Consider the following 19,630-nt stretch of genomic DNA (forward strand, 5'->3'; position numbering starts at 1 on the left):
GAAGTCAGGCTATTTGAGGTTCTGCATGTTTTGTCTGGAATGAAAAAATCTTCCCCCACTCCTCTAACAAATAAGTAAACAGATCAAAATTTTGAGAGATACTGGGGCTGATCAATCATTGATGGTGGCTGATGATACAATTTATGTTCTGGGTTGTTTTATGAAGGAAGATGTATTAATAAGGGCAATTAATGGAATTTATGAACCTGTTTCTTTATGTAAAGTCAACTTGCAAAGTCACTTCGTAAACGGTGGGAATTAATCCTAGATCACCTATTGCAGGAGTAGATTTTATTCTGGGTAATGATTTGTCAATGGAGACTAATGTGTTGACAACTGTGTTGCAGCAGGCTGACCTTAACAAACTAAAGGAAACTATTGTGGTCAAAAATGAAAAACTTATTGCTGATAACAAGCAATTGAAGAAATACCTGATTAATATAGAAAACCAACTTTCACATATGAAAGAGGAGTTCTCTAATGAAAGAAGAGAATTGGTGAGAATAATTGAGAAGCAGTCACATAAAGTAGAGCACTTGACAGAGGACTTCAAATGAATGAATGATAAACTTGTAGAAGCAAACTTAATAAAGATCAAAACAAAAAACTGCGGATGCTGGAAATCCAAAACAAAAAATAAAAAATACCTAGAAAAACTCAGCAGGTCTGGCAGCAGCAGCAGAGAAGAGTGCAGTTGACGTTTCGAGTCCTCATGACCCTTCAACAGAACTAAGTAAAAATAGGAGAGGGGTGAAATATAAGCTGGTTTAAGGGGGGTGGGGGGTGGGGGGGGGTGGTGGAGAGAGAAGGGGGGGTGTGCTTGTTGGGATGAGCAAGCGGTGATAGGAGGAGATAACCAAAAGATGTCACAGACAAAAGAACAAAGAGGTGTTGAAGGTGGTGATATTATCTAAAAGAATGTGCTAATTAAGAATGGATAGCAGAACCAGCAAGTTACAGATAGCTCCAGTGGGGGTGGGGTGAAAGAAGTCTAAAAGGTATAGATAAATGATCGGTGGAATACATTAAAAATAATGGAAATAGGTGGGAAAAGAAAAATCTATATAAATTATTGGAAAAAACAACAAGTAGGGGGAAGAAATGGAAAGGGGATGGGGATGGAGGAGGGAGTTTAAGATCTAAAATTGTTGAACTCAATATTCACTCTGGAAGGCTGTAAAGTGCCTAGCTGGAACATGAGATGCTGTTCCTCCAGTTTGCAATGAGCTTCACTGGAACAATGCAGCAAGCCAAGGACAGACATGTGGGCAAGAGAGCAGGGTGGAGTGTTAAAATGGCAAGTGACAGGGAGGTCTGGGTGATGCTTGCGGACAGACCAAAGGTGTTCTACAAAGCAGTCACCAGTCTGCGTTTGGTCTCTCCAATGTAGAGGAAACCGCATTGGGAGCAACGAATGCAGTAGACTAAGTTGAAGGAAATGCAAGTGAAATGCTGCTTCACTTGAAAGGAGTGTTTGGACCCTTGGACGATGAGGAGAGAGGAAATGAAGGGGCAGGTGTTACATATCTTGCGTTTGCATGGGGAGGTGCTGTAGGAGGGTGTTGAGGTGTAGGGGGTGATGGAGGAGTGGACCAGGCTGTCACGGTGGGAACGATCCCTATGGAATGCCGCCGGGGGTAGGGGGGTGGGGGGAGTGAAGGGAAGATGTGTTTGGTGGTGGCATCATGCTGGAGTTGGCGGAAATGGCAGAGCATGATCTATTGAATGGGGAGGCTGGTGGGGTGATAAGTGAGGACAAGGGGGACCCTATCATGTTTCTGGGAGGGAGGAGAAGGCATGAGGACGGATGCGTGGGAGATGGGCCGGACATGGTTGAGGGCCCTGTCAACTACCGTGGGTGGAAAACCTCGATTAAGTAAAAAGGAGGACATGTCAGAGGAACCATTTTTGAAGGTAGCATCATCAGAACAGATGCAACGGAGGTGAAGGAACTGAAAGAATGGGATGGAGTCCTTCCAGGAAGCGGGGTGTGAGGAGCTGTAGTCAAGGTAGCTGTAGGAGCTGGTAGGCTTGTAATGGATATTGGTGGACAGTCTATCACCAGAAATTGAGACAGAGAGGTCAAGGAAGGCAAGGGAAGTGTCAGAGATGGACCATGTGAAAATGATGGAGGGGTAGAGATTGGAAGCAAAATTAATAAATTTTTCCAGGTCCCGACGAGAGCATGAAGCAGCACTGAAGTAATCATCGATGTACTGGAGAAAAAGTTGTGGGAAGGGATTGGAGTAGGACTGGAACAAAGAATGTTCCACATACCCCATAAAGAGACAGGCATAGCTGGGGCCCATGCGGGTACCCATAGCCACACCTTTTATTTGGAGGAAGTGAGAGGAGTTAAAGGAGAAATTGTTCAGTGTGAGAACAAGTTCAGCCAGACGGAGGAGAGTAGTGGTGGATGGGGATTGTTCGGGCCTCTGTTCGAGGAAGAAACTGAGAGCCCTCAGACCATCCCGGTGGGGGATGGAGGTGTAGAGGGATTGGATGTCCATGATGAAGAAGAAGCAGTTGGGGCCAGGGAACTGGAAATTGTTGATGTGATGTAAGGTGTCAGAGGAATCATGGATGTAGGTGGGAAGGGACTGGACAAGGGGAGAGAGAAGGGTGTCAAGATATTGAGAAATGAGTTCCGTGGGGCAGGAACAGGCGACACAATCGGTCTGCAGGGACAGTTCTGTTTGTGGATTTTGGTAGGAGGTAGAAGCGGGCCGTCCGAGGTTGGGTGACTATCAGTTTAGAACCTGTGGAAAGAAGATCTCCAGAGGAGATGAGGTCAGTGACAGTCCTGGAAAAAATGGTTTGATGTTCAGTGGTGGGGTCATGGTCCAGGGAGAGGTAGGAGGAAGTGTCTGCGAGTTGACACTCAGCCTCTGCGAGGTAGAGGTCAGTGCGCCAGACAACAACAGCACCACCCTTGTCAGCGGGTTTGATGACAATGTCAGGGTTGGACCTGAGAGAACGGAGTGCAGTAAGTTCAGAGAGAGACAGGTTAGAATGGGTGAGAGGAGCAGAGAAATTGAGACAACTAATGTCGCACCGACAGTTCTCAATGAAAAGATCAAGAGAAGGTAAGAATCTAGAGGGAGGGGTCCAGGAGAGGGAGAATATTGGAGGTGGGTAAAAGGATCCGTTGAACGGGGAGAGGACTCCTGCCTAAAGAAGTGAGCCTGGAGACGAAGGCGGTGGAAGAAGAGTTCAGCATCATGCCGAGCCCAAAATTCATTGAGATGAGGGCATAAGGGTATGAAACTAAGTCCTTTGCTGAGCACTGAACGTTCAGCGTCGGAGAGGGGAAGGTCAGGGGGTTTAGTGAATACCCGGCCGGGGCTGGGATTGGAAGATGGGATGGGGACAGAGGGACAGGCAGGGGTGGAGGATCCTTGATGGGTGTTGGTGTCGATGAGTTGTTGGAGCTTGTGTTCCTTAGCACTTGAGAGAAAGAGAAAAGTTTCTTGTTGAGGCGTCGGATGAGATGAAGAATAAAATGAAACTGGGGGCACGCGCAGCTTTGAAAAAGGGTACGGCGGTGCTGCTGGAGGGAGAGGTCGAGTGTGTTCATATGGCGGCGCATGGCACTGAGTGTGGATCTCAGAATGCGATGGGAACAGCAATCCGATGAACATTGTATGTCCTGGAGATACCTGTAATCCTGGGTGGGTTCGAAACATGAGGAATGGAATTTCAGTTGAAATCCAGGTGGGGTAAGTCGGAGATGGAGACAGACACTGAGAAAGGAAATTTGGCTGTGAAAGCGGGTTTTAGTAAACACCTTGTCAAACACCAGGAGAGAAATATAAAGCAATGAAGGTGAACAAGGCAGAAGAGAGATACGAAAATCCTAACGGAGAGTAGAACAAAACTTCTTCAAGGTAGGCATTTCTTTGTTTTGGATTTCCAGCATCTGCAGTTTTTTGTTTTTATCTCTGTGTTTAATTGACTGCCAATTCTCTTCATTTTATTCTTCGTCTCATCCGACACCTCAACAAAAAACTTCTTCTCTTTCTCTCAAGCGCTAAGGAACGCAAGCTCCAACAACTCATCGATACCAACACCCATCAAGGACCCTCCACCCCTGCCTGTCCCTCTGTCCCCACCCCATCTTCCAATCCCAGCCCTGGCCGTGTATTCACTAAACCCCCTGACCTTCCCCTCTCCAACGTTGAACGTTCAGTGGTCAGCAAAAGACTTAGTTTCATACCCTTATGCCCTCATCTCAATGAATTTTGGGCTCGGCACGATGCTGAACTCTTCTTCCGCCGCCTTCGTCTCTGTGCTCACTTCTTTGGGCATGAGTCCTCTCCCCGTTCAACGGATCCTTTTACCACCTCCAATATTCTCCCTCCACCTGGACCCCTCCCTCTGGATTCTTACCTTCTCTTGATCTTTTCATTGAGAACTGTCGGTGTGACATTAGTCGTTTCAATTTCTCTGCTTCTCTCACCCAATCTAACCTGTCTCTCTCTAAACTTACTGCACTCCGTTCTCTCAGGTCCAACCCTGACATTGTCATCAAACCCACTGACAAGGGTGGTGCTGTTGTTGTCTGGTGCACGGACCTCTACCTCGCGGAGGCTGAGCGTCAACTTGCAGACACTTCCTCCTACCTCTCCCTGGACCATGACCCCACCACTGAACATCAAGCCATTTTTTCCAGGACTGTCACTGACCTCATCTCCTCTGGAGATCTTCTTTCCACAGGTTCCAAACTGATAGTCGCCCAACCTCGGACGCCCCGCATCTACCTCCTACCCGAAATCCACAAACAGGACTGTCCCAGCAGACCGATCGTGTCAGCCTGTTCCTGCCCCACGGAACTCATTTCTCACTATCTTGACTGCCTTCTCTCTCCCCTTGTCCAGTCCCTTCCATGATTCCTCTGACACCTTACGTCATATCAACAATTTCCAGTTCCCTGGCCCCAACTGCCTCCTCTTCACCATGGACGTCCAATCCCTCTACACCTCCATCCCCCACCGGGATGGTCTGAGGGCTCTCAGCTTCTTCCTCGAACAGGGCCCAAACAATCCCCATCCACCACTACTCTCCTCCATCTGGCTGAACTTGTTCTCACACTGAACAATTTCTCCTTTAACTCCTCTCACTTCCTCCAAATAAAAGGTGTGGCTATGGGTACTCGCATGGGCCCCAGCTATGCCTGTCTCTTTATGGGGTATGTGGAACATTCCTTGTTCCAGTCCTACTCCGGCCCCCCCCACAACTTTTTCTCCGGTGCATCGATGATTACTTCGGTGCTGCTTCATGCTCTCGTCGGGACCTGGAGAAATTTATTAATTTTGCTTCCAATCTCCACCCTTCCATCATTTTCACATGGTCTATCTCTGACACTTCCCTCCCCTTCCTTGACCTCTCTGTCTCAATTTCTGGTGATAGACTGTCTACCAATATCCATTACAAGCCTACTGACTCCCACAGCTACCTCGACTACAGCTCCTCACACCCCGCTTCCTGTAAGGACTCCATCCCATTCTTTCAGTTCCTTCGCCTCCGTCGCATCTGTTCTGATGATGCTACCTTCAAAAACAGTTCCTCTGACATGTCCTCCTTCTTCCTTAATCGAGGTTTTCCACCCACTGTAGTTGACAGGGCCCTCAACCATGTCCAGACCATCTCCTGCGCATCCACCCTCACTCCTTGCTCCTCCCTCCCAGAAACATGATAGGGTCCTCCTTGTTCTCACTTATCACCCCACCAGCCTCCCCATTCAAAGGATCATGCTCCGCCATTTCCACCAACTCCAGCATGATGCCACCACCAAAAACATCTTCCCTTCACCCGCCCCCCCCTACCCCCGGCGGCATTCCATAGGGATCATTCCCACCGTGACACCTGGGTCCACTCCTCCATCACCCCCTACTCCTCAACACCCTCCTACAGCACCTCCCCATGTGAACGCAAGATATGCAACACCTGCCCCTTCACTTCCTCTCTCCTCATCGTCCAAGGGCCCAAACACTCCTTTCAAGTGAAGCAGCATTTCACTTGCATTTCCTTCAACTTAGTCTACTGCATTCGTTGCTCCCAATGCGGTTTCCTCTACATTGGAGAGACCAAATACAGACTGGTGACCGCTTTGCAGAACACCTTTGGTCTGTCCGCAAGCATCACCCAGACCTCCCTGTCGCTTGCCATTTTAATACTCCACCCTGCTCTCTTGCCCACATGTCTGTCCTTGGCTTGCTGCATTGTTCCAGTGAAGCTCAATGCAAACTGGAGGAACAGCATCTCATCTTCCGACTAGGCACTTTAAACCCGTCCGGACTGAATATTGAGTTCAACAATTTTAGATCTTAAACTCCCTCCTCCATCCCCACCCCCTTTCCGTTTCTTCCCCCTCCTTTTTGTTTTTTCCAATAATTTATATAGATTTTTCTTTTCCCACCTACTTCCATTATTTTTAATGTATTCCACCGATCATTTATCTATACCTTTTATGCTCTTTTAGTCTTATTTCACCCCAGCCCCACTAGAACTATCTGTACCTTGCTTGTCCTGCTATCCATTCTTAATTAGCACATTCTTTTAGATAATATCACTACCTTCAACACCTCTTTGTTCTTTTGTCTGTGACATTTTTTGGTTATCTCATCCTATCACTGCTTTCTTGTCCCAACAACCACCCCCCCTTCTCTCTCTTCCACCCTCCCCCCCCACCTTAAACCAGCTTATATTTCACCCCTCTCCTATTTTTACTTAGTTCTGTTGAAGGGTCATGAGGACTCGAAACGTCAACAGTACTCTTCTCCGACGATGCTGCCAGACCTGCTGAGCTTTTCTATGTATTTTTTATTTTTTGTTTAACAAAGAAAAATCTTCAGTTCAAACTTGATGAACTCCAAGAATGAATAGGAATTGTTGGTAAATCAGATTAGTTGGCTGAATGCAGAATTAAAACCAAGATTAATGAATTGTTAGACCTTCTTCAGGAAGAGAGCAATGAGATTCTTGAACTCTGAAGCAAACTGGAAAATATGAAGGAGAAGGTGTGTGATATGGAGAGTCACCATTTTGAAGTTGTTCCTGTGAATAAAAATTCCTTGCTAAATTGTGGTCCACTTGAGCAAAGAACTGATCCAAGTAACTTTACTGATGTATCAGAGTCAGTAATGAGCAACGTAAAAACAACTAAAGTGCCTGCAGAATTGGAAATTAAGATTTATTGACAATGAGGGCTGAAAGTACAAATTGACCTTTCCAGGTCAATGACCAGCGACACTGATTGACAAGTGCTTGCTGATGCTAATACATGAGATACTGTAGTTGGAGTCCAGGCAAGTGGACAGTTTGCAAAAGACCATTTAAAACCTGTAAAGCAGTGAAATGATATAGTTTGTGGATTATGCAAAAGAGTTGAAGAGTTAAAACGCATAATAAAATGCCAAAAGGAGAAAATAATTGACATTGCTCAGAGAAGTAGAAAAGACCTGATTGAAATGGAATTGGGAGAAACAATAAGATCATAAAAACATTTAGAAGATCAAACCTAGCAGGAGTACAAAACCCTTTTGTGTGAACATCTCAACAACATCCTTGAAACAGCGAAAAGAGATTTTGATCAGAGAAGGAGTGAGATGTTAACTCACAAAAATGTCATTCTAACTGTGCTAAATTGAAATGAAAATTTACCGCAGTTGAGTTTGGAAAATGAGTTGGAAGATGGAATTACCCCTACAGCTAAGAAAAAGGATGATTGGGCTGTGGACTTAAATGAAACAATCTTTATTGAGTTAAAGACTGGAAATAAGAGGAAAAAGAAACACAAAGGTTGAATTATGATAATGCTGTGATGTATAAATTCTACTAATCTTATTGCATTTATTGACTTTGTTTAGGTACATTTTTGTAATTGTACAATATGATGTGTAGTTGTGAAACAAGATGAAGACTTTATTTGTATAGATTGTAATAAGTTATTGCTAGATATTTATGTTAAACCTGTGTGAGGTGGATGTAAGGCCATTGTAAAGAAACCTTTACTGTTGTGAAGCTTTCTTTCTTCAAGAATGGTGTTAGGAACTAGAGATAGTTTAAGTAAGCTATATGTGTATTTGTGTATGTTAGGAATAAGCTGTAGCTTTAAGTTTAAGTTTAATTTATATTTTTTCTATTTATGGGTTAAACGATGAAACCTAGGATCTAGTTTCATTTTAGAGTGGAGACAGTAACTCTAAGCTCTATTGGTATACCAGCATTTTTAATGAGTATTATCACCCTTGAAGTGGAGAGCTGTGTTATCTAGGGGAGAGGGGGGTGGGGTAGTGGTTTAGAAGTTAAAACAAAGTAGAAAAAAAACTGTGCTGTTGCCTAGCAACAGGGGTCCAGAGAGAGAATCCCCTCCCCCACCCCCCACCACCCTCCCCCGCCCCCCCCCCCCCCCAAACACACACACACACACACAGAAACGTGAAGCAGTTTGAGTTCAGTTGGTCAGTGTGTTCTAAAATTGAAAGGAGTTGCCAGCAGAAGCATATAGGAGAGGGACAGATATTTTTAAGACAGAGGTAGATAGATTCTTGTTAGGCAAGGGAATCAAAGATTATCAAGGGTAGATGGGAACACAGAACTTGAAACAGAAGCATATCAGCCATGATCTTATTGAATGGTTGAGCAGGGGCCGAACGGCCTTCTTTTGCTCCTATTTTGTATGTTCATTGGCTAGAGATATGGCCCGATACTGCATAAGAGCTGAAGGCCAATTTGAATTCTCGGACATCAGATCTTTATTGTCCTGGACTCCTAGCTCAGCCTCCCCATTGGCTTGCAGGTGAAGAGGGGAGCTGGTAACATGGGAGATCCCATTATTAACAATGAACTGCTAAAAATGGCCATTTGCAAATAGGGGCCCATTATCTGCAAAAATTTAATCCGGGAACCTATGCGTAGGCCCTGATGACAGAGTCCAATGTGGTTATATGAAGCCTGATTACCTCTAACCATCGAGAATAATAATCAATAACCATGTGGTATGTCTTGCTGTGGAAGTCAAAGAGTTTGAACCCTAACTTCTGCCAAAAGAAGCTATCTACCTCTGTCTTAAAAATATTCAGTGATCCCGCTTCCACTGCCTTCTAAGGCAGAGTTCCAAAGTCGTACAACCCTCTGAGAGAAAATTTTCTCCTCATCTCTGTCTTATAAGGGCGGCCCCTAAGTTTAAAACAGTACTCCCTATTTCTGGACTGACCCACAAGAGGAAACATCATTTCCGCATCCAGCTTGTCAAGGCTGTTCAGATCCTTACATATTTCAATCAAGTCATCCTCAGGCTTCTAAACTCCAGTGGAAACAAGCCCAGTCTGTCTAACCTTTCTTAATAAGACAACCCACTCATTCCAGGTATCAATCTAGAAACTCCACTGAACCACCTCTCATGCATTAACATCCTTCGTTAAATAAGGAGACCAAAACTGCACACAATATTCAAGATGTGGTCTCAACAATGCCCTGCATTACTGAAGCCTAAGATCCTTACTTTATGTTGAATTCCTCTTGTAATAAAGGATAGTACTTCATTAACATTCTTGATTACATACTGTACCTGCATACTAACTTTTTATGACTCATGCACGAGAACATCTAGATCCCTTTGCACAGAATTCTGCAGTCATTCTCCATTTAAGTAACACTCTGCTTTTTTATTCTTCCTGCCAAACTGAACAACTTCACATTTTACCACATTATACTCCATCTGCCAGATTTTTGCCCACTCACTCAACTTATCTTTATCCATCTGCAAACTCCTTTTGTCTTCTTCACAACATACTTTCCTACATATCTTTGTGCTGTCTGCAAATGTAGCTACCATGTCTTTGTTCCCTCATCTAAGTTATTGATGTAAATTGTAAAAAGTTGAGTTCCCAGCACAGATCCCCGCAAGACTCCACCAGTCCCATTCTGCCAACCAGAACCATTTATGCTTACTCTCTGTTTTCTTCCAGCCAGCCAATCCTCTATCACAGACTGGTGGAGGTTTGCCTGAAATCAAGGTCCTCACGGACTTTGAAAACAGAGCCTCCAGCTGGCCAGCAAGAATCCAGACTAGTCTTGTGCCGATGGTGAAGTCGGCGGTGCTCTACCAAGTGAGGATCCAGCAGTGCAACATCCATCAGATAACCATGCTTGGAGTGATGTGTCCTGTTTCACAAGTCACTGCCATGCACTAACTGTCTCTCTTTGCTTTCGCAGGCACATCTGCCAAACAGCCTTCAGAGTCAATAACCCAAGCACTCCAATCAAGCCCTGAAGAAACCTCTGAAGAGGAATCTGGAGGCACCCTCCTTGAAGTCCTGTCACAGAGCTCACCCACACTCTCCACCAGTGCAGAGACACACACCTTGGTGGGACCTGGCTTTAGAGTAGCCTGGGAATCACAATTTGATGAGCACATCACACTTTCTGATCCACAGCAGGCAGCAGCAGGAACTTCCCAGGTCCCAGCAATCGAAGGACTGCTGGAGGCCAGAAATTTTCTGAGTCTGAGTCAGATGATGAGCCTCTGGACTCAGTCATGTCACAGTTGCTGAAGCTGTAAAGGCAAGCTCGGGAACATCAGGAAGGGATGTCTGCTCACTCTTCAGATTGCAAGGCATGATGGAGGAGTCCATCCACCTTCAGACTGAGCTGAAAGTGCCAGCATGCCACCACATTGAGGTCAACACTGGTGGGATGGTGGCCGCCATGGAGACCTTGGTCCAGGATGTTGCTCCTGCACTGCTGCGCAGGCTGAACTCCATTGCTGATACCATAGTTGGCCTCCAACAGTGTATACATGAGACAGGTGCAGGGCAGCTCGATCTCACTCCAGCTTCCCCTTCTCCTCAAGGAGTCAGCCAGGAGCCCTTGGGCACCCACAGGGAGGAGGATCAGCAGGTGCACACCCTGGTGCCATCCACCCAGGTGACTCCAGGAGTGTCCAGTCTATCTGAATCCCCTCTTCCTGTGACCCCAGCAGCTCTAGCTCCACAGCTCAAGGAGGCAGCCACTGCCACACAGCAGGACCAGAAGAGCAGGGTGGGGTCCTCCAGGTCTCGGTCCTCCAGAGGAAGCCCGGCATGGTCATCATAGACAAGGTGTAGCAGTTAGCAGGCTGCCACCACAGCTGCTATGAATGTCTGAGGAACACCAAGACGTAGCAGCTGGGTTAGGAAGGTGAAGATGATGTAACTCTTTCGAGTACAAACACGTTTCCATCTGTTCCTATTCAGATGAAGTTACATTGTTTCATAGTTTGCCATTGTGAGATTTGAACTCTTGATCTTGGGGTTACAAGCCCAGTACCATAACCACTTGGCTATTTAGGCAAAGTTTGGCCTAAATAGCCAAGTGGTTATGGTACTGGGCTTGTAACCCCAAGATCAAGAGTTCAAATCTCACAATGGCAAACTATGAAACAATGTAACTTCATCTGAAACAGATGGACATGTGAAGATGATGTAGTTGCACAGCCTAAGCATGGGTGTTAATCGCTTGTACACACTGTTCACTATTGTCAATAAACTCTCAACAATGTCTCCCTGCCTATGGCTCCTTGTTCTGATGAGCAGTGTTTGGGTCACTCAGATGTGAAATCTTTCTGAACAAGATAAAGGCAGGTGTCTCAGTGCAGGGCCACTTCCCTGTGTTTTGTGTAGCCTTCAGACCAAAGTGTCGGTCCGGCCTCACACACCCTGGACACATTAGTGATGCCTGCACCTCGATGGTGCTGGTCGTTGCTGCCAAAATGTTGTGGGCAGGCATCACTGAGTTCTGTCATTCTCTCCATGTGCTCTCAGCACCTTTAAGGTGGGGCTGGCCCCCATCTCTTCAGCATCTGTGACCAGTGATGCTGTACTCCTAAAGGGGTCAGGTGCCTTTGAAGTTTCATGGTTGCATCTCTATGATATGACCCTGATAACTGAGCGCAATTGAGCTGCCCAGGGCCAGACAGGAGTCAGACATTCACAGAGGCTATGCGAGGATCTATGAAGTGTCCTGACTGAATGTTGTCATCATCCTCCTCCAACTGAGCGACTATTAGGGCATCCACCGTGTCACCATGGCAGGGGCATTCTCACAGAGGGTATGTCTGCTGCCATCAGCCAGACTGGAGTCAAGCGTTCACAGATGCGATGTGAGGATCTATGGGGTCATGTCACTGCATGTCTTCATCATCTTCCACAAATCTAGCAATCTATGAAGGCCTCCAGGGCACGCCTGCCTCGTCTGGCCAGTGCAAGGGCCTTGTCGCCACTATCGTCAGCTTTGAGGACCTACTCACCCTCATTACCATTGACATCGTCCTCATCGGAGGAAACTCCAGCTCCTCCATCTCCTCAGCCAGCTCCTCTCCCACTTGCAGTGCCAGGTTGTAAAGGATGCAGCAGGCGACGGTGATGCATGACACCCTCCGTGGACTATATTATAGGGCTCCACCAGACCGGTCCAGGCACCGGAACCTCATTTTCAGCATCCCAATGGTTTGCTCCACCGAGCTGCGAGTTGCAGCATGAGCCTCGTTATACCTTCGCTCTGCTGCAGTCTGAGTCCGCCACATGGGTGTCATCAGCCATGGCCTCTGCAGGTAGCCCTTGTCCCTGAGGAGCCATCCCTGCAGCCGCTATGGATCTTGGAGGACCTGTGAGCAACTGCGAAGGTAGGCATTGCAGACAATCCCTCAAAACCGTGTGCAGACCTGCAGGATGTGTTTGTGGTGGTCGCACATCAGCTCCACATTCAGTAAAGATAAGCAAGATAAGCCCTTGCGGTTGACATAGTTGACCACATGTTGCAATGGAGATCTCAGCAGTATGTGAATGCAGTCAATTGCACCCTGTACTTGTGGGAAACCTGAGATCTGGGCAAATCCAAACACTCTTGCATCCTGACCCTCCTGGTCCCAGGTGAAATGCACAAAGTTGTGTGCCCTCGCAAAGAAGGCATCGGTGGCCTGTTGAAAGGTCATGAGGACTCGAAACGTCAACTTTGCTCTTCTCTGCCGATGCTGCCAGACCTGCTGAGTTTTTCCAGGTATTTCTGTTTTTGTTTTGGATTTCCAGCATCCGCAGTTTTTTGTTCTAATATTAGACATCTGTGACCTCATGGATGCATTTGTGGGTGGAGGCTTGTGATATCCCACAGAGGTCACCTGTGCAGCCCTGAAAGGAGCCACTGACATAAAAATTGAGCACCGCGATCACTCTCACGGCCACTGGCAGTGGATGTCCTCCATGTCCCCTTGGCACCAAATTGTGCAGTAGCTGGCAGATTGACCAACCAGTTCCCTAGGCATACGCAGTCTTCTGTGACACTGGTTCTCGGTCATGAATGACTCTCGGAATGAAAGGTGGCATCTAAAGATCCTGGGGCTAGCTAGGTGCCGGCCAGCAACGGCTCGCTGTGCCTCTTCAACAACATGTGTGAGTGCCCCAGCCGCCCCTTCTTCCTGAGGGTGCTGCTCCTCCCACTGCACAGCCACCTCCATCACTCTCTTCTCTGTCGTCTTCGCTCTCTGTCCGGCATGAGGCATACAGCTAGTTCACCAGACTCCTTCCTCCTGATGTACTTCTCCTACAGGATGAAAGAGAGAGACGTGTGGGTTAGCTTGGGTGTTCTAAGAGCCTCTCTTGGTTAAATCTGAAGGCCTCTTAACACATCCCGGAGAGTGCTGGCCACCATTTGGATGGCCAGAGATTAATGCGTTGCATGGCTGCCCGAAAGCCCATCCACCTCCACCCCACTCCAGCTGACCAATTGACGGCAGCTTTGCCCTTTGTACTGCATGCTGTACTCTCAGCGCATGTGCAGGGATACCCCTAACCCACACTGCAAGGCTGAACTGTTAGCTTGAACCATGGGGGAGACTGATCCAAAACGGGATGATAACATTGCAGGCAACTGTTCGCACCTCCACCAGTGAGAGCTGTACAACTAGTTTTAGCGAGGAGATTGTACAACATGTCCAGTTGTCCAACTGTTCTGCAGTCCACTAAAATGCTTATTAGTTTGCAGTTTCTGCCCAAGGGGTGAAAGACTCTGGAGCACTTTTCATGCCTCTGCGTTGCTTGAGTGGGCAAATAAGCTAGAGACCCGACTCCACACATGTCAATGTGGCTGCATCTGAACAGTCTGAACATCCGCAGAGGAATGGTCATTTTATACAAGATTTCCCTAATACATGGCTACTTCCCTCCCAACCACCCTGCACGTGCTTGTGCACTACCTTCAACTGCAGCCCTAGTGTCTCTCCCCTCACAAGGAACCTCAACTGCAGGGCAGCCCTTGCACCCCCTCAAACGCACCTCAACCGCAAGGCACTCCTTGTCCCCCACCCAATGCGCCTCAACCTTGAAGTCCAGTAGGCAACCCTCATGAGCACTGCACAACGTTACTGTGCACTCACCTCTGAGTTCTCCTCAAAGTGCAGCCCACCCTGAGCACACCTGAGATATGCTGTTGTGAAACACATTGGGCGGACGATCCAGTGCAGAGGGGATGATTCCGACGGGCTGGCCTTATAATGATATGCAGTTGTATTACGATGAGGTTCCCAATTTGGCCAATATTCCCAATATGGACGGGCTGAGCAGACAATCTTACTTTATTGCCAAGCACGCCTGATGCCATCGAGCATGGAAAATTCCGCTCACTCTCCTCCCTTTCAAACTGGATGTAAAATTCAATCATATTGGGGTTGCTGCTACCTAGGGGTGCCTTCACTCTGAGGTCATTAATTAATCCTGTCACATTACACAATACCAAGTCTAATACAACACTCTGGAAAAGGGTCATAGGGACTCAATACGTTTACTCTGTTTCTCTCTCCATAGATGCTGCTAGATCTGCTGAGTTTTTCCAGCATTTTCTGATTTTGTTTCATATTTCCAGCATCCGCAGTATTTTGCTTTTAACCAAGTCTAATATAACGTGCTCTCTGGTTGATTTCATTTGGTTGTATAAAAGGGATAATGGCTGAGACCAGTGCAGTCTGTGGAGAGTTTTATGACAAGCAATAAAACGCTGTCTGAAGGAGTCTGTCTTGGTTTCAGTCTTCATTTCTAAATAACTAATGGTAACAGTGGTAACAGAGGATGGTTCCTGCTTGTAAGTAGGCAGATTGGAAACTAAGCTTTCTTTGGACAAAAGACTGTATTTGGAGTTAACCCTATGAGCAGAGTGGTTTCGAGTCACTCAAAAAAAAACAAAAAAAAAAATGCCTGAATCAAAATATAGAATGTTGGGGTATGATTACCCACTGATGTTTTCTGAGTGTCAGCCAAATGACCAATGGAAAAATGAAGTAACCATGTGGACACAGGTTACGTCCTTGCAAAAGAAAAATAGGGGATGGCTTTGGTACTTTCACTACCATATGAAAGCAAAATAAGATACAAAGTATTTTCGTAGTTGGAGCTTGAGCATTTGGACACAGATGAAGGTTTGGAAACTTTATTAAATTTTATGGATAAGATCTATCAAAAAGATGATTTATTAAGTGCTTACAAAGCATGGTCCGATTTTGACAAGATTAGAAAGTTGGAAGAAAATTCCATAGATATTACATAATGGAATTCAGTAGGCTATATGCAAGATTGCAAAAGTTCTGTCTAGAAATTCCCCAATCGGTGCTGGCGTTCAAGTTACTAGACTGTGCCAAAGTATCGAATATGGACAGACTTCTAGTTCTAATGGGAGTTAAGTTTACAGAAAGACACACACTGCTAGAACAGATGTTAGAAGTTCTAAAAAAATTCCTCAGAAAACCTTCCTTTCCGGCAGCGTTCATGGCGCAAATGAGCCATTTGGGGGTAAGGCAGAAAATGGAGGATACAACGTTAACAGGATGGCGAGATCATTTAGAAACAGGACGCAAGCGTCAGTACAAAAGTAGATTTGTAACCAGAAAAATGGGGACAGAAACATCTTGGACAATTATGGCAAGAGAAAAGAATTAGGGATTTATGACAGAAGAATGAACCCCAGAAATGCCCAGGGTGCGGTCAATCGGTGTTTTAGATGCAATTCAAAATACCACCATGCAATGAACTGTCCTAAACGATATATAAGGTGTTCAAAATTAAACATAAGACAGAAGACTCAGAAGAAGAAGATGAAGATATTGACCAAAGAGAGGGCATTATATTAGTTACAAGAAGTTTCAGCCCGGTGATAAATGTCTTGGTGGCAAAGTCCTTCAGCTGTGCAGCACTAGATAGTGGACGCACATCTACAGTCTGTGGAATAGACTGTTATAATGCTACCTGGACTCCTTAAATGACAAGGATCGGAATAAGGTTAAAGAATTTGAGAGTTAGATTTGGAGATGATAATACCCTAAAATCTTGAAAAAGGGTAGTGATTCCCTATAAGATAGCTGGAGTCAATCATTTTGTCAGCACGGATGTAGTGTCTAGTGAAATACCATTACTGTCGAGCAGGTCATCAATGAATAAAGCGCAAATGAAGCTAGACATAGAAAATGACAAGGCCATTGTATTTGGAAAACCTGTGGATTTACAGTTTATGCAATCTGGACACTACTGTATTCCTTTAATGAAACCTAACTTTTCTACTAAGGTAATTAAAGAAGTGTTATTAGTGTCAGGGGATAGGAATTTGGAAGACAAAAAGCAAATTGTGTTAAAACTGCATCAGCAGTTTGCCCACCCTTCTTTGCAAAGATTAAACATTTTGCTAAGGGAAGCAGGAATAAAGGATGGAGAGTACGCTAAACTTATGGAGGAGATGTGATAGATGTGATCTATGTAAGAAATACAAAAGGACACCTTCACGGCCGATAATGAGTCTACCTTTAGCGAAGGACTTCAATGAAGTTGTGGCTTTGGATTTAAAGGCATGGGATAATGAAAAGAACATTTTTATTTTACGTTTTGTAGATTTGGCAATGAGTCAACAATCATATACAATAAAGAAAAGAAAATAATTGTGGATCAGGTAATGGAGAAGTGAATAGGGATCGGATCGGGACTAGCAGCGAAATTCCTCACTGATAATGGGGAGGAATTTTGCTAACGACGAGTTCCAGGATATGAGCGAAAACATGAATATAATAGTTATGAATACTGCAACTGAAAGCCTCTTTATTAATAGAGTGTGTGAAAGGAATCACGTGGTTATAGATGAGATGCTTTGTAAAATATTGGTGAGTAGACCAAGCTGTAAATTAACATCAGCTCAAGCATGGGCTGTCCATGCCGCAAATTCACTGCAGATGGTTGAGGCCTACAGTCCGTATCTGTTGGTCTTTGATAGAAACCCAAAGATCCCTTCAGTCCTGAGTGATCATCCCCCAGCTTGGGAGGGAACTACGATTAGCTGTACCTTTTCTGAGCATTTAAATGCACTACATATGAGTAGAAGAGTGTTCCTTAAAGCCGAAGTTTCAGAAAGAATTCGGCGGGCTCTAAGACACAATGTACGCCCATCGGAAACTATTTTCAATCAGGGAGACATGGTATACTATAAGAAAGAAGGACTTAACGAGTGGAAAGGCCCGGGAGAGATTATAGGCAAAGATGGTAAAACGCTCATTTTACAACATGGGAACCAGGCTATTCGGGTACACTCATCAAGGTTAGTTGGCTCAGACTACAAATTTGCAGGTTCGGAAAGTGTAGGAAGGAACAAGGAACCATGCACTTCTCATACCCATATTTTATATGATTGTAAGGACCAGGTAGCTGAAGTTGACAGGGTATCTGAAGATGGAGACAGTAATTTGGATGAAGAAGATGAATCGATTTATCCCAGAAGACAGCTGAAAGCTGGCACGAAAGTTATATACTTGCCAGAAGGGTCCAGTCAATGGCGGGATGTGACGATTGTAGATGGAGCAGGAAAGGCCACTGGAAAATATAAAAGCTGGTTAAATGTATGAGACAAAGGACAGGAGGTTAGGCCTATGGATTGAGAACATGAAGCACAAGAATGGAAGGCACGGAAATGCAGTATCAGTGTAGACAGTGGGCCTGGGAGTGAACATGCCTCTCCAAAGAGATTGCGAACTGTTGAAAGAATATCTATAAATGGGAGAGGGAGATCAAACAGTGACAGTCTGGAGCATGATAGAAGGCAGGATAGAGGGCGTAGCTTAACAAGGTCAATGAATATGGCACAAACTGGTAATGCTACAAGAAGCAGAAGCCCATGTGATCGAGAAGTCTTAGTAGCTTCAAACAAATTAGATGATAAATTAATAAAGGATGCCAAACAGCAAGAACTACATAGTTGGAAAGCATTTGGGATATGCACAGAGGTGCCAGATAGGGGACAACCAGCTCTGTCTCATAGAAGATAAAAGCAAAATACTGCGGATGCTGGAAATCCGAAACTAAAATAAAAATAAAAATAGCTGGAAAAACTCAGCAAGTCTGACAGCATCTGTGGAGAGGAATACAGTTAATGTTTCGAATCCATATGACTCTTCATCAGAACTGAGGAAAAATAGAAATGAGGTGAAATATAAGCTGGTTGAGGGGGGTGGGACAGGTAGAGCTGGATAGAGGGCCAGTGATAGGTGGAGGCAAAGAAGAGATTGCCAAAGATGTCAGAAACAAAAGGACAAAGGGGTGTTGACGGTGGTGAAATTTGCTAAGAAATGTACTAATGGTGACATTAAGCATAGAAAGCAGGACAGATAGCCCTAGTGGGGGTGGGGTGGGGGGAAGGGATTGAAAGAGGCTAAAAGGTGGAGATGAAACAATGGTTGGGAATACATTCAAAAATAATGGAAATAGGTGGGAAAAGAAAAATATATTTAAAAATATAAATAATTAGAAAAAAGGGGATCGGAAAGGGGGTGGGGATAGAGGAGAGAGTTCATGATCTGAAACTGTTGAACTCAATATTAAGTCTGGCAGGCCTTAAAGTGCCTAGTTGGAAGATGAGGTGCTGTTCCTCCATTTTGCGTTGAGCTTCACTGGAACATTGCAGCAGGCCAAGGATGGACATGTGGGCAAGAGAGCAGGGTGGTGTGTTAAAATGGCAAGCGACAGGGAGGTCTGGGTGATGCTTGCGGACAGACCAAAGGTGTTCTGCAAAGTGGTCACCCAGTCTGCGTTTGGTCTCTCCAATGTAGAGGAGACCGCATTTGAAGCAGCGAATGCAGTAGACCAAATTGAGGGAAGTGCAAATGAAGTGCAGCTTCACTTGAAAGGAGTGATTGGGCCCTTGGACGGTGAGGAGGGGGAAGTAAAGGGGCAGGCGTTGGATCTTCTGTGGTAGCATGTGAAGGTGCCGTGGGAAGGGGTTGAGGTGTAGGGGGTGATGGAGGCGTGGACCAGGATGTCCCGGAGGGAACAATCCACGCAGAATGCCACCAGGGGGTGAAGGGAAGATGTGTTTGGTGGTGGCATCATGCTGGAGTTGGCGGAAATGGCGGAGCATGATCCTTTGAATGCAGAGGCTGGTGGGATGATAAGTGAGGACAAGGGGGACCCTTTCATAGTTCTGAGAGGGAGAGCAAGGAGTGAGGGTGGATGTGCGGGAGATGGGCCGGACACGGTTGAGGGCCCTGTCAACTACCGTGGGTGGAAAATCTCGGTTAAGGCAGAAGGAAGACATGTCAGAGGAACTGTTTTGGGAAGTGGCATCATCAGAACAG

This window comes from Carcharodon carcharias, chromosome 9 (genome assembly GCF_017639515.1).
Source record: "Carcharodon carcharias isolate sCarCar2 chromosome 9, sCarCar2.pri, whole genome shotgun sequence".
Lineage (NCBI taxonomy): Eukaryota > Metazoa > Chordata > Chondrichthyes > Lamniformes > Lamnidae > Carcharodon > Carcharodon carcharias.